At 41.7% G+C, this 15,928-nt stretch overlaps 2 long non-coding RNA genes across 2 annotated transcripts; both read left to right on the forward strand.

Moving 5' to 3' along the window:
• The first annotated feature begins 276 nt into the window (after positions 1-276).
• Positions 277-2,941, forward strand: LOC148113173 (uncharacterized). The gene is made up of 2 exons (XR_015728529.1): positions 277-369; positions 1,361-2,941. It is a non-coding gene; the product is annotated as an uncharacterized LOC148113173 (long non-coding RNA).
• A 10,203-nt stretch (positions 2,942-13,144) lies between these two features.
• Positions 13,145-15,921, forward strand: LOC148113174 (uncharacterized). The gene is made up of 2 exons (XR_015728530.1): positions 13,145-13,310; positions 15,770-15,921. It is a non-coding gene; the product is annotated as an uncharacterized LOC148113174 (long non-coding RNA).
• Positions 15,922-15,928: the final 7 nt, after the last annotated feature.

Consider the following 15,928-nt stretch of genomic DNA (forward strand, 5'->3'; position numbering starts at 1 on the left):
AAAACATTTAAAAAGATTATCTACTAAAACTCACGTCTGTAACCTTTAATAAGGTGAAACATGTATCATAGGGCAATCATTTTTGACCAAGGTACGTTAAACAGACTAACGCAGAACACACCCAAAATCCGAAACCTAGAACTCCTGTGGAATGAAAAAAATGCAAATTTTATGAAAGGTTTTATGACATAAAAATTACCATCAGGCATTTATGATGTAATACAAAATGTCATAAAACATTATCTGTGCTGATGCTTGACTGTGTTATCCAGATCTAGATGAGCTATTACATCTCTGAATATATCCTCAATTTTTCCAGTGAAGGCAGTATATTAGAAGCTGTTGTTGCTGAAGGCATTCAGGAATCTGGTAAGAAAATCTCTCTGAAAGGATGATCCAATGGGTTACACATTGTCGAGTTGTATTTAAATTTATTATAGTCACCCATTCTGGATTCTGGGAAGCTTACAAAATACAAAACAATATAAAAAACGTTTAAAACATTAACTACCACAGGCAGCCTGGACTAAAACAATCATAACAATAACAAACCACACCAGAGACTCCATTAGCCTCCGGCTAAAATTTAAAGGCTTTGTGTAATCCAGGAGGGAGGGCAAGGCAGCAGAGATAACCAGTAACGGACAGGAAATATTCCTTACAATATAGAATAACAGGGTTGGAAGGTACCTTAGAGGTCTTCTAGTCCAACCCCCTGCTGGAGCAGGAAGCCTTATAGGTTTCCTGCCTAAGCAGGGGGTTGGACTAGAAGACCTCCAAGGTCCCTTCCATCTCCGTTATTCTGTTAAATAAATAAATAAATTTCTGGTACTATATTCCATACCCCACATTCTGGAATGAGAGAGAACGTGTCTTGACATTCTTCCACTGAATTCAGACTTTAAGATATTTGAAATATATTATCTTGTCCCTGATCAGTGATCTTTTCCCCAGGCGAAACATGCTTATCTCATCATCCAGATCCTTTTCACAGATTTTTGTTTTATTCCCCCGATCATCAGTATGCCTTTCTCTGAAACCTGGTGTATTTTCTCTGAATCCTTCATTATTCCTCTCTGCCATAAGCAGAAAAATTAAGCATCCTCTAAAACAATATGCTTAAATTCTGTATTTATGTCAGGAAACCTATCCCACTTTTCAGCTGATTTCTAAATTTCATTAAAGATAGTTTGGGGCGCCAGTAGCATATGAGTCTTATGACCGCGTCCATGTAAAACTTTTATGGGTCTGTATTTTTTCACCCAAATTTTAGGAGGAAGTTATATCTAATAACTTCAGCTTCTGTATATCCTTCCTATGTTTTCCCGCCACATTTTTTCCCCTTTTTTTCTTTCCACAGAAAATGCATTAAGAAGGAAAAGGCATAGGAGCCGTCCATCTCGTTCTTTTACCGTATCGCCAGATAAACCTGTCTGGAAATACTCCTAAAGTATTCAGAGTGAATTTTATTGGCAAGAAAATGAAACGCACAGAATGATAGCAAAAGATGGCTACTGTAATGCATTTGTATATACCGCAGAAGAGAGCAGATTATGGTGACCAAATGATCGGATTCATTTTCTGCATTAACAATGATGGATTGCTACCAAACATAAAATTAACAGACTTCTCCAGGCAGTAAAACAAGGAGGGCATAGAAGTAAAACTAAAACAAGTCTTTACTGCCAGATCATCCACTGGGAGATGAAAAAGGGCAAGATGGCAGCCACAATTGTGCAATCAAAACCCCTCCCTTTTTTACACACATCTCAGATATAAAACATGTGACTTGTGCAGCAGTGTTCCAATATTTGAGGGGCTGCCACAGAAAGGAAGGGGGTCAAGCTATTTTCCAAAGCACCTGAAGGCCAGACAGGAAATAATGGATGGAAACTGAACAAGGAGAGATTCAACCTGGAAATAAGGAGAAATTTTCTGACAGTGAGAACAATCAACCAGAAGTTGCCTTCAAAAGTTGTGGGAACTTCATCACTGGAGGCTTTTAAGAAAAGACTGGACTGCCATCTGACAGAAATGGCGTAGGGTCTCCTGCTTGGGAGGGGGGTTAGACTAGATGACCTACAAGGTCCCTTCCAACTCTGTTAATCTGTAGAATCTGTAAAAGGAGATTCAGTCATGCTTCTGTGACTGCCGTACTGACTTTTTAAAAATCCCTCTCGCTGTAAATACTTCTATCTGTAGCAGTGTGTCTGAGATGAAAATGTCAATTAAAAATACTACTATTATTGCCTGGAAAAATATATTTTTGTTTTGTTTTGTTTTTTTGCTTTAATTTATATGCCGCCCTTCTCCGGAGACTCAGGGCGGCTTACAATGTGTTAAGCAATAGCCTTCATACTTTTGTATATTTATACAAAGTCATCTTATTGCCCCCACAATCTGGGTCCTCATTTTACCTACCTTTGAAAGGATGGAAGGCTGAGTCAACCTTGAGCCTGGTGAGATTTGAACTTGCAGTAATTGCAAGCAGCAGATGTTAATAACAGTGCTTTAGTCCACTGTACTACAGGCTCTTTATTGTTGCTTGTATTCTTATGATTTATATTGATATTGTTTCCTGATTGCTTATTTGTACCCTATGACCAGGGGTGGGTTCTACTTACCTTTACTACCGGTTCGCAACGGGGCCACGCGGACTCTCTCACCTCACTCGCACGCACACACGCTCTTCTGCGCATGCGCAGAAGCGTTCTGATGACATCAGGGTCAGTGGGCAAAGCCTCCCGCCAGTTTTACTACCGGTTCTATAGAACCGGTGCGAACTGGGGGCAACCCACCACTGCCTATGACTATCATTAAGTGTTGTACCTTATGATTCTTGACAAATGTACCTTTTCTTTTATGTATGCTGAGAGCATATGCACTAAGACAAATTCCTTGTTTGTCTAATCACACTTGGCCAATAAAAAATTCTATTCTATTCATGATATTGCTTTTGTTCTTTGTCAATACACATCTAAGTTTTTATAGGCCCCAGGTCCTGGTTAGCTTTATGGCTGCCCCAGATGGAATACATGTCAACCAGGAGGTTGTGCTATGGTTTCCCCATGCAAGACATGAAAAAAATGAAATTCATGGTAAAAAAAGTAAGGTTCTACATTTAGGCAAGAAAAACAAAATGCACAGGTACAGTATATGTGGTCCCTTGCTCAATAGTAGTAACTGTGAGAGGGATCTTGGAGTCCTTGTGGACAACCATTTAAATATGAGCCAGCAGTGTGCAGCAGCTGCCAAAAAAGCCAACACAGTTCTAGGCTGCATAAACAGAGGGATAGAATCAAGATCACGTGAAGTGTTAATATCACTTTATAATGCCTTGATAAGGCCACACTTGGAATACTGCATCCAGTTTTGGTTGCCACGGTGTAAAAAAGATGTTGAGACTCTAGAAAGAGTGCAGAGAACAGCAACAAAGATGATTAGGGGACTGGAGGTATATAAATTGAATAAATAAATAAATAAATAAAAAATAAACATATGAAGAACAGGAATTGGGTATGTCTAGTTTAATGAAAAGAAGGACTAGGGGAGACATGATAGCAGTCTTCCAATATCTCAGGGGCTGCCACAAAGAAGAGGGAGTCAAGCTATTCTCCAAAGCACCTGAGGGCAGGACAAGAAGCAATGGGTGGAAACTAATCAAGGAGAGAAGCTTAGAACTAAGGAGAAATTTCCTGACAGTTAGAACAGTTAATCAGTGGCAAATAACTTGCCTCCAGAAGTTGTGAATGCTCCAACACTGGAAGTTTTTAAGATGATGTTGGATAACCATTTGTCTGAAGTGGTGTAGGGTTTCCTGCCTAAGCAGTGGGTTGGACTAGAAGACCTCCAAGGTCCCTTCTGACTCTGTTATTTTATTCTAGTTATTCTCTGTTATTCTATTCTAGTTCGGACTGAGAAGCCAGACCTTCTCAGTTGCAGACCCCTCTTTCTGCAGCAAACGGCTCCCCACTGTTAAAATAGACCCTTCCTTATTAACCTTCAGCGAGGATGTAAAACCATTCTTTTCTGAAGAGGCATTCAGTGGAGGCATTTTTGGTGTGGGGCTGATTTCAGTAGTGGTTTGCCTTTGGCCATCAATGTGTTTATTAGTTTATATTACGGGTAGTCCTTGACTTACGACTATTCACTTAGCAATCATTCAAAGTTACAACAATGCTGGAAAAAATTACATGCAACCAGTCCTTGCATTTAAGACCCATCACAGAATCCACCCAGTCATGCGATTGGGATTCAGCACTTTGCCACAAACTTGTATTTACAATGGTTGCAGCATCCCAGGTTCATGCGATCACCATTTGCGACTTTCTCGGATGGCTTCCAAGAAACAAAGTCAGTGGGGAAGCCAAATTCTCGTAACACCCACCATGGTTAAAAAAAAGTTTGTAAAATTGAGCACAGTCACATGATAACTTATTTGACCGAATGAATTAACTTAAGTGGGTTTTAATGGTTTTAAAGGGGTTTTAGCTAGGGGTTTTAAATACGGCCAATGCTTTAAATTATTTTAAATTGTTTTTAATTTTTGTGTTGGTATTATTTTTATCATGGCTGTACACCGCCCTGAATCCTTCGGGAGAAGGGCGGTATAGAAATGTAATAAATAAATAAATAAATAAATAAATAAATAAATAAATAAATAAATAAATAAATAAATAAATAATTTAATGATCGCATCACTTAGGGACACAAGTTCCAATCCCAACTATGGTCATAAATCAAGGTCTACCTGTATTATTATATATCTTATTGTTTAATGCAGGTGTCAGCAACCTGTGGCTCCGGAGCCGCATGCGGCTTTTTGGGTCCTCTGCTGTGGCTCCCTGTTGGGTGACCCACCACTGGCTGGCTCCGCCCATCAGCCTCCCCTCCCAGTCACTCCTCGCCTGGCCTGAGAAGGTAAGGGCAACGGCGGGGGATGGAGAAGCAGCTGGGGCAGAGAGAGAGACATAGAGAGATACAGAGAGAGGGGGGAGGGAGGGAGGGAGGGAGAGAGAGAGAGAGAGTGATGTCAAAAGGGTTTTGTGTTTTTTAACAACCGGTTCTCTGCCCTAATGACCGGCTGGATAGGTGTGGCTGGGGGGGTCATGTGACTGGTGGAAGTGAGTGACATCGAGTTGGCCACACCCACCCAGGTTTTGTGGCTCCCGTGTTTCCTTTTCTGTGGGAAACAGGTCCAAATGACTCTTTGAGTGTTTAAGGTTGCAGACCCCTGATTTAATGAATTCTAAACCTCTGTCAGCTGGACAGAGGGGCATACAAAATAACTATAAAGGGGCATACAAATAACTATAGATGTTTATAAATAACTAAATAGGTCAACCAGAGAAAGTCTTGCATTATTGGCCAGAATGTTCTCCAGGTCAGGTCACACGCTATATTTTATGCTGAAGCTATTTTCCTCCACAGGCACATAAGCAAGTTTTTGGCATTTTGACAGTAGATCTGTACAAAAAAAATTATCCCCTCCCCCTCGATCCGATGCACTCCAAATGTACAGGGCATTAGTCCCCATGATTGCAGGTAGGGATTATTTAGGAATATTGGATTTCCATACACTCAGAAAACATCTGGTGGAAAAGTATATTCTGAAAAATACTTTGGTGAAAGTCTTGTGTTTTCAGCCACAGTGCCTCATTCAGATGGAGTATTTAGGATTTCCTCTTCCAGCTGCGGATTCAGTCGACTTTGGGCAGGAAGGAAGGGTGGGACTAAAAGTAAAACACGTTACTTCAGGACCAAACTTTGAATGATGTAGTGAAGTGTGAACGTCCATGACTGATTCTTTTAATTCGAAGGGTATCCGCACAACACTGAAGTGGTTTGGAATAAGATTTCTTTGGAACTGTTTTCTTCTTTCATTTTAAATCAAGCGGGCTGGGGAATTCTGGGAGCTGGTCCCCACATATTTATTTATTTGTTTGTTTGTTTGTTTGTTTGTTTGTTTGTTTGTTTATTTATTTATTTATTTTATATGCTGCCCCTCTCCGGAGACTCAGGGCGGCTCACAATACATTTAAAAAAAACCATTCTAAAAACATTTAAAAGATTAAAAAAAATTAAAAACCTTAGAACGCATTCACACCATTCATGGCCGGATCTCGCCAGATCGCAAAGCGAGATCAGCGGCCCCAGGCCTGCTGGAAAAGCCAGGTCTTCACAACTTTTCGGAAGACCAGTAGGGTGGGGATGGTCTAGTCCAGTTACCCCAGGAGGTGACTGGTTCCAGAGAGCTGGGGCAGCCACAGAGAAGGCCCTCCCCCGCGGGCCCGCCAGCCGGCATTGTTTAACTGACGGGACCCGGAGGAGACCAACTCTGTGGGAACTTACCGGTCATTGGGAGCTATGCGGTAGCTATCCCAAAGTTGCCAAGTTTGAAAAACGTTGTTTTAAATGATGTCTTGGGCCAGTGGTGAAATGCTCTGAAATGCTACCGGTTCACTTCGCTACCGGTTCGTTGTGTGTGCGCATGCACGGTGCATGCCAAAAACGCGCTTTGCACGCATGCACACTGCAGGCACTACCGCACAGCACTGAAAAAGGAGGATTAAGAAGCCTTTTCTAAGGTAAGTAGAACAGCGAGGGGGGGAGGGACAGTTGTGCCGTGCGATTTAGATTCACTAGAAAGCAGAATTTCCTGCTTTCCAGCGAATATAAATCACACGGTACAGCTGATCATCGGAAATACCAGTTTGTCCAAACTGGTAACATTTTTGTACTACCAGTTCAGGTGAACCGGTCCGAACCAGTAGCATTTCACCCCTATCTTGGGCCCTGCTTTTAGCTACATGCTTTTTTTTTTTTGTCATGAAACAAAATAGCTTCATAGCCTTCGGTGCCTTCTGCCGCGCCCTTAAAACTTTCTTATTTCAGCAAGCTGGGCTGGCTTAACAAATTCTTTTAATAATTTTAATTGGTTTTGTCTTTTTAAATTTGGGGCCAAACAGAGATATTTCTTTTAATTGTTTTTAATGTTTGTATTATATGTTTTTATCTGGCTGTACACCGCCCTGAGTCCTCAGGGAGAAGGGCGGTATATAAATTTGAAATAAAATAAAAAAAAATAAAAAATAGTTCTGGGGGGAAAAGCACGCTAAAAAAGAATTTAAAAGCTCCCTCTTCATTGCCACAAATTTTAGGCCAACTCAGAAACCTTGCAGATGGATTTTAAGAAATGAAGGAAAACAAAAGTATCAAGACATCCAATCCCTGATTGTCCATCCTGGTGTAATTTGGCCCAAAGGGCTCCTACTTTCCGAAACATAGATAAACGCTGGCTTCAGGCATTTATGGTTCTTAAGGTCATAAGATTTTGACAGTATGTGGCAATGTGCACGTTCGCACATAGATACAAGTGAGTGACAAAGCACTTAGAGCACTTACTAAATATGGGAATACACTCTAGGGCTTAAATATAGCTTAGATTAGATGGTCATTTCTTGCTTGCAGTATTTTGGCTGAACTTGAGTAAAATTCTAGATTCAATATCATAGATTTCTTTTTTAAAACTTGATTTATTCTTGGATTGGGGTGACACGATAGCTGTCTTCCGATACTCGAGGGGCTGTCACAGGCAGGAGGGGCTTGACTTATTCTCCAAAGCACCTGTGGACACAAACAAGAAGTAATGGATGGAAGCTGATCAAAGAAAGATCCAAGCTAGAATTAAGGGAGAAAAATCCTGTTAGTGAGAACAATTAATCAGTGGAACAGCTTGCCTCCAGGCATTGTGAATGCTTCATCACTGGAGGTTTTTTAAGAAGAGATTGGACATCCATTTGTCCAGGATGCACTAAGGCCGTGATGGTGAACTTATGGCACACGTGCCCAAAGTGGCACACGAAGTCATGTCGCCCGGCATACATGGCTTTGCCTGTTTGTCTTCTGGGTTTCTGGTGCGCATGTGCACGTGATGATCAGCTGTCCTTCGCGTGTGCAGCAGTGCTGAAAACCAGTGTGCGCATGCACACAGGCCAGCTGATTGTTGGGTGCACATGTGTGCCAGAACCCGGCAGCTTGGCTTTTCCAAAAAGCAATCCATTCATGCGCGCGGCAGTGCCGAAAACCAGCCTGCACATGTGCGCTGGTCTGCTGATCATCTAGAACCTGGAAGTTCGGCTTTTCCGGAGTGCCGCCCCAATGAGCGTGTGTGTGCGTGCACGATGTTCCCACGCGACCTTTTCGGCACTCGGTGTCGAAAAGGATCACCATCATTGCACTAAGGTTTTCTACTTGGGCAGAGGATTGGACTAGAAACCTCTGAAGTCCCTTTCAGCCCTATGATTCTATGGTTCTTTTATTGCTCTTAAAATTGTGACAGAAAAACAAAAACACACAAATAAAAATGCACACACTGCCAAAGGAAAAAAAAAACACATTGAAATTATCTTTTAAAAAGAGGGAAGATACAACAAATGAAAAAGGTACATCGTTTCAGCTGTGAATAGTTAATATTGATAAATAAATGTTGTTAGGTAACTATATATAGAATTGTGATTATTTGCAATCCCTAGACTAGACGTTCCTAATGGCTCAACTGTACTCCTGTTTGTATGGTCTGATAAATATAGAATTTTTAAAGCAGCATTCAAGCACAACATTATTCTGTATCCAGCAGACCAGCATTTCTCATCCTGGAAAAGTTTAAGATGTGTAGACTTCAACTCCCAGAATCCCCCAGCCAGTATGATATGAAAATTCCAGTATTTAACCACAGGCTTTCAACCTTTTTACATCAATTGAAAGCCTCAGCAGCAACCTATGTCTGAATAGGCCTCCCATTTCCTTATTATGAATGGTATTGATCTACCTGCTCTATCAAATGATATTACAACTTACTGTACATGGTCTCTTGCAATCGATTTTGGTAAATCTTCTTTTCCTGGAACCCAGTTGGAGGTCACTCCTCCGAGAGCTGATACAGTGGGAGTATCCTTTCCATATGTCAGTGTTTCCTTTTATTTATTTATTTATTTATTTATTTATTTATTTATTTATTTATTTATTTATTTATTTATTTATTAGTTTGATTTATATGCCACCCTTCTCCGGAGACTCAGGGCGGCTTACAATGCTTTTAAGCAATAGCCTTCATACTTTTGTATATACCTGCTTAATAGGACTTTCAGGGGCCCCTAAGTGCTGTTCTATTTTATACAAAGTCAGCTTATTGCCCCCACAAACCGGGTCCTCATTTTACCTACCTCGGAAGAATGGAAGGCTGAGTCAACCTTGAGCCTGGTGAGAATTGAACTCACAGTAATTGCAGGCAGCTGGCAGCTAAATACTACTTTAACAGTAGTTTAGTCCACTGCATCACCAGGCTCCTTCCATTGCATAATACAGTTTTTCTAGGATTTAACAATACGAACTTTCATGAAGGGGTCTAGAGTGAAGAATTTGGGGACACCTGGTTTAAACCTTTGGCAGCTTCACTCAAGCTTATAAATGAGCCCATTTTGTACAGAACATAATATTAAAGCTGGCAAAGCTTCAGGCAGACAAAGCTACTGCTCACAATCACTTCTAAAAGCTCCTTAAATGCATATACTTTTGTTTTCAAAAATGCACTTGCTGATCATCGGTTAAATGACAAGCTCTACTGTCTTTATAATGTAAGCATGAAGAGGAAGCTGAGCTATTGCAAAGATGGATTTTAGGTGGTCAACAGTACTGTAATCACAAAGTCAAGCTGTTGCCTTCAGTTTTTATTTTTTAATCTATTTTTCTGTCTGGGAGCATGTCCAGATTTGAAGTATAATGCTTTTATTTCTGAGTTGTAAATTTAAATGTAGATATAGATCTTTTGCTAACAATTCCTTGGGGGAAACAAAAATTAGAAGCCAACTCTCCTTTTCATTGCCCATCTTAGTCATTCTCGCCTAAATTTTACCTCTTATCAGAGAACTTAACGTAGCCATCGCTACAGTTCTTTAACCCAATTTCACAATGCAATTAGAAAATCTCTCTCACTTTCTCTGTGCTCTGTGCTCCTTCTTTAGTGGCATTCCACAGATAAGATGGATAAGTTCCCAATTTGGCAATTCTCTGCAGAACATTGACTGTTGCAGATTCGAGAAAAGACCATGATAAAACCAACCAAGGGGAAGTGACAAATCCTTTATTTTAAAGGAAATAAAGCGTGAGGGTGGGGCAACCAGGCGGGTCGGGGTGTGGCCAGCCATAGGTGGTATTTGCCAGTTCAGCGAACCAGTTAAAATTTCCGCTACCGGTTCGGGGTCTGAACCGGCTGAATAGCACCTCTGCATCTGCTCCAGGAGTGAGATGATCTTTATGTTGATGAGCTGCATAAAATATGATGTAAAATTATTGTCAAAGTAACTGTGTACGTGAAAGAAAGAGGCCCCACATTTATTTGTATTTTTAAAATTGAATTATTATTATTATTATTATTATTATTATTATTATTATTATTTATTGAATAATAATTCAATTAATAATTCAATAATTGAATTATTTATTGACGAATCATAAGCAATTTGAAAAAGTGACAGCAAGCTCACACATACTCTCAGTTTGTTAGCCTATGCCTGTAAAAAAAAATACAATAACTTTATTGAAAGGCAGCAGAGTAGATGGAGGGGGAAACGTAAGAATCCACCACGAGACAGATTTCAGTACTTTAGTCACATTTCCCATAAGGAGATGTTTATCGGCAGTCTTGAAGGGTTCTTTCAGTGGGTAGAAAGATCACGCCCGTTCAAACTGGAATGGCACTCATGGGAAAAACTATTTTGGTGATATGAGTGAGAAGGACAAGGAGTCCTTTTGAGAAATGTGACACCCGAGGAGACAGCCATCACCCTGATAGTTGGCAGGTCTGCAAAGGTCTTTTGGGGAAAGCAAATTTAAGACTTGCAACATTTAGGGGAACCCAGCATATGCATCTCCCAAATGTCAAATTACCTAACTATAAGCAGGAGGTAGCTTGTGGTGGTGGGTTTTTTTTTCTCCTTTGCACAGACTCCTCTTCAAAACTGTTGCTGTTCTTTGAGCAAGGATGTGTTAGACACTACAGACACCATGAAAGATTAAACTTTCAGGCTTGATACCAGCACAAAAGTGGAGATTGAAGGCCCTAGAGCTAAACCAGGAAAAACTGGCACCTGTCCAAGGATTAATTCACATCATCACTCAAAAAAACAAGCCTGCCTGGGTAACATATGGCGCCACTATAAAGTCAGCCAAATGTGATCATTACTAATAAAACAGGAACTATATCTCTTTTTTCAGGGACCTCTTTACTCCAGCCTTCCTCAACCTAGTGTCTTCTAGAATAGATCGCCTGGAATTACAAGATCTCAGATTCCAACTCTGCAGTCCCTGAAGCATTTGGAGAATTTATTTATTTATTTGTTTGTTTGTTTTAATTTGTATACCGCTCTTCTCCAGCAGGACTCAGGGCGGTGAACAGCCAGAATAAAACAGAACATACAAAATTTAAAAACAGTTTAAAAATAATTAAATCTTTTTGGCCGCAATTTAAAACAACCCAATTAAAATCATTTAAATTTAACCAAAACAGTGGGATCAAGCCAGCCCGGCTAGGTGAAATAAATAAGTTTTCAGGGCCCGACGAAAAGCCCGGAGGTCTGGTATTGTACTTATCTCTGGGGGGAGGTTGTTCCAGAGGGCGGGCGCCGCCACAGAGAAGGCTCTCCCCCTGGGGGTTGCCAGCCGACACTGTCTGGCGGACGGCACCCTGAGGAGGCCCTCTCTGTGTGAGCGTACTGGCCGGTGGGAGGCTATTGGTGGCAGAAGGCGGTCTCGTAAATACCCCGGCCCTAAGCCATGGAGCACTTTAAAGGTGGTCACCAACCACCTTTATTTGTTTGTTTTATTGATTAAATTTTTATGCCACCCATCTCCCCTATAAAGTGACTCTGGGTGGCTTGCAGTTATAAAACAAGTAAAACGTAAATAGAATATTGAAATATAGAATATTAAAGCTGCAGAAATTAAAATATTATTGAAAACTGTACTAAAACTTCAGCCAAGAGATCCAAGAGATAGGTAGGATAGGAATGAACCCCGTCACCAGTGCTGGGTTGCCCCCAGTTCGGACCGGTTCGCAAGAACTGGTAGTAAAACTGGCAGGAGGCCCCGCCCACCGCCCCGGATGTCGTCATCGGCAATATGAGCATGCGCAGAAGCTGCATGATCCCGTTGCGAACCAGTAGTAAAGGTAAGTAGAACCCACGCCTGCCCATCACCCACCTCCAGTGGTGAGCGCCCCCTCAGGGCTCCTGGCCAATTGGCAAAGCCAGGTTTTAATACCCTTCCAGAAAGTCAAAAGGTTCCATATCCCTGTTCCACAGGGATGGAACCACAGTGGAAAAGGCTCCTCTTCTAGAAACCACTTCAGAGGTGGTATTCAGCAGGTTCTGACCAGTTCTGGAGAACCGATAGCGGAAATTTTTGAGTAGTTCGGAGAACCGGTTAATCTCACCTCTGACTGGCCCTGCCTCCATCTATTCTCTGCCTCCCGAGTCCCAGCTGATTGGGAGGGAATGGGGATTTTGCAGTAACCTTCCCCTGGAGTGGGGAGGGAATGGAGATTTTACAGTATCCTTCCCCTGCCATGCCACCAAGCCACTCCCACCAAGCCACATCCACAGAACCAGAAGTAAAAAAATTTCTGTGGTTACCCCAGCTCTCTGGAACCAGTTACCTCCTGAGGTCCAGACCATCCCCACCCTATTGGCCTTCCGAAAAACGGTGAAGACCTGGCTTTTCCGGCAGGCCTGGGACCGTTGATCTCGCTCTTGTGATCTGGCGAGATCCGGCCATGAATGGTATGAATGAGTTTTAATGTTTTAATGTTTTTAATTTTTAAATGTTTTTTTATTAGGATTTTAAATGTATTGTGAGCCGCCCTGAGTCTTCGGAGAGGGGCGGCATATAAACTGAATTAAATTGAAAAAAATTGAAATTTCCTTTCAAATGTCTATAATTCTTATAATTTTCTAGAAACAGAGGTGAGATTTGTCTGCCAAAAAGATGTCAAAATTCTTAGAAAGTAGCATCCTTGAATTGGATGGATCCAGAAGTAAATTGATAACCAATGCAGCTCATGCAGTAATAATGTTATACATTTAGCCCTAGGATCTCCCAGAAGTGTGTGCATCCCTGAATTCTGCACCAGCTGTTGTTTAGCTGACGGGACCCAGAGGGGACCAACTCTGTGGGATCTTACCAGTCTCTGGGAGCTATGCGGTAGAAGGCGGTCTCAAAAATAACCTGGCCCTGAGCCATGTAGGGCTTTAAAGGTAATAACCAACACCTTGAATTGTGACTGGAGACCAATAGGGAGCCAGTGCAGCTTGCGGAGAATTGGTGTAATGTGGGTGTACCCACGACAGCTTGCACGACTGCGTTCTGGACCAACTGTAGTCTCCGAACACTTTTCAAGAGTAGCCCCATGTAGAGCACGTTGCAATAATCTAACCGTAAGGTGACAAGGGCATGAGTGACTGTGAGGAGAGCCTCCCGATCCAAGTAGGGTCGCAATTGGTACACCAGGCGAACCTGTGCAAAGGTCCCCCTAGCTACAGCTGTCAGATGTCAAATCAGAACCATTTAAGTGTTTTAAACAGTGGTGGGCTTCAAATTTTTTTACTACCAGTTCTGTGGGTGTGGCTTGGTGGGCGTGGCATGGCATGGCTTGGTGGGCGTGGCAAGGAAAGAATACTGTAAAATCTCCATTCCCATCCCACTCCAGGGGAAGGATACTGTAAAATCTCCATTCCCTCCACAATCCAGGGGAAGGTAACTGCAAAATCCCCATTTCCTCCCAATCAGCTGGGACTCGGGAGGCAGAGAATAGATGGGGGCGGGGCCAATCAGAATTTTTACTACTGGTTCTCCGAACTACTCAAAATTTCTGCTACCGGTTCTCCAGAACTGGTCAGAACCTGCTGAAACCCACCTCTGGTTTTAAATTAATGACAGGCTATTGCCAAGAGCAATAGCAATATTTGCATTCCTAAGACTGAATGCTTTATTTAATATTTGCATAGATGAAGAAGTGATACATATTCATGCATGCGTAATTCAGTGGTGGGTTCCTCCCGGTTCAGTCCGGTTTGGCCGAGTCGGTAGCGGTGACGATATGACGTCACCGAACCGGTTCTCCCCCCGCCCTCCCACACCCCCACCCACCCACGTTATTCTTACCTTTTATTTGGCCCCACCCCCAATCTATTGCTGCCTCCTGAGTCCCAGCTGATGACTAGAGGGAAAAAAACTGTTTAAACTCTTGCCGCGGGGCTTCAAAGGGCCGTCCTACAGCTGATCAGTGTTAAAAGCAAACAAATGAGTCGGGTCATAAGTGCGAGGACCTTCCAGAAATGACTCTGACCAGCTAGCCACGCCCACCTAGTCACATGACCTCCAAGCCACACCCACAAAATAAGCCACGCCCACAGAACCGGTAGTAAAAAAAATTAGAACCCACCCCTGGCGTAATTCCTAAAAAAAAGTCATTTGTATTCAAAATTGACATTAGCAGCACCCCTTTAACTCACCGTGATTTGAGAAAATGTAGGTATTGTTCAAAAGGCTTTTGTAGCAAATAATAACAAAAAAGGATTGTAACATGATAGCAGTCAAACTGAAATAGGACCCTCCAGAGGCTTTCTGGTGCATTTAACTCGCACCCTTCTCTAAGTACACAAAAGAGCCTCTATGTTTGGTTAATGATAGCCAGAAAGGAGATAGCAGACGGAAAACTGGGAAGCGTTGATAAAAGAGTGAGAAGCACAACAGATACTGCAATTCATTGTTTGTCTGCCAGCTCTAGTTATGTGGTCAGATTATTTTCTCTTCCTAAAATACTTCACCAATAGTTTCTCGCTTTTATCTGTCCAAGAAGCAATGTTTATTATTTGTTTAGATCAACTTTAAGCTCACCAGTGAAAGCTGCTGTGGCCTAGAGGTGGAGCTCTTGCCTCACAATCAGGAGGTTGTGAGTTCGATCCTAGGCAGATGTAGGGTCTCCTGGTTGGGCAAGGAGTTGGACTCAATGACCTGCAAGATCCCTTCCAACTCTCTTAATCTGTTAAAGGAAGATCTCTGCAGCATTTAGGCAAGGGAAGAAACAAGTGTGTTCAGTCGCAGCAATTTTAAGGTGTATGGACTCTACCTCCCAGAATTCTCCAGCCAGCATGTATTTTCTTAATATCTGCAACCAAAGCATTCAGATCTGCAGGAATTCTGTACTACCAATGAAAACAAAAAAAAAGAGGAGAAAAGCAGCTGAAAAAAAAATATTTTTGTTTTAACAAACGGAGAAAAGCCAGCTATTTTTCAAAGAAGAGAGTGTGTGTTCTCTTTGTACTAAGTTGAGATATTTCTGTCCATTGTAAAGGATATTCTTTCAGTTATTTAACAGCTACTTAATGCTGAGATGTACTGAGTGGGATCAGTTTTGTCCACCTATTGTTTCAAATAAGGTATGTTTGTTGATGTAACATCCTTGCAAAACTCCAGACACATACAGTATTGGACTTTTGTTGTCCAGATGTTGTCGAATTCTGTAATTCCTTTTACTCCCATTTCCATTTTTATTGATTCATCATTTCCAGATAGGAAAAAGATAAGAAGAGAGCAAGACGTGTCTGATTAAAATCTCTCTCTCTCTCTCTCTCTCTCTCTCTCTCTCTCTCTCTCTCTCTCTCTCTCTCTCTCTCTCTCTCTCTGTGTATCAATGACATCACTGGAACAACAGAATACAGTACAATTTTACTTCTATCATGATTGACTGGTGAAAAACAGGTTTGAAGCCTACTGAAGCACAGTGCATCTAATTTGCATCTTTTTCCTTTGCAAAAATTTAAAATGCACCACATTAAAAGGTTCAGCATGTTGCGGCCAAATTTATCAATGT

This window comes from Pantherophis guttatus, chromosome 6 (assembly GCF_059756535.1).
Source record: "Pantherophis guttatus breed Tessera chromosome 6, ASM5975653v1, whole genome shotgun sequence".
In the NCBI taxonomy this organism is placed as follows: domain Eukaryota; kingdom Metazoa; phylum Chordata; class Lepidosauria; order Squamata; family Colubridae; genus Pantherophis; species Pantherophis guttatus.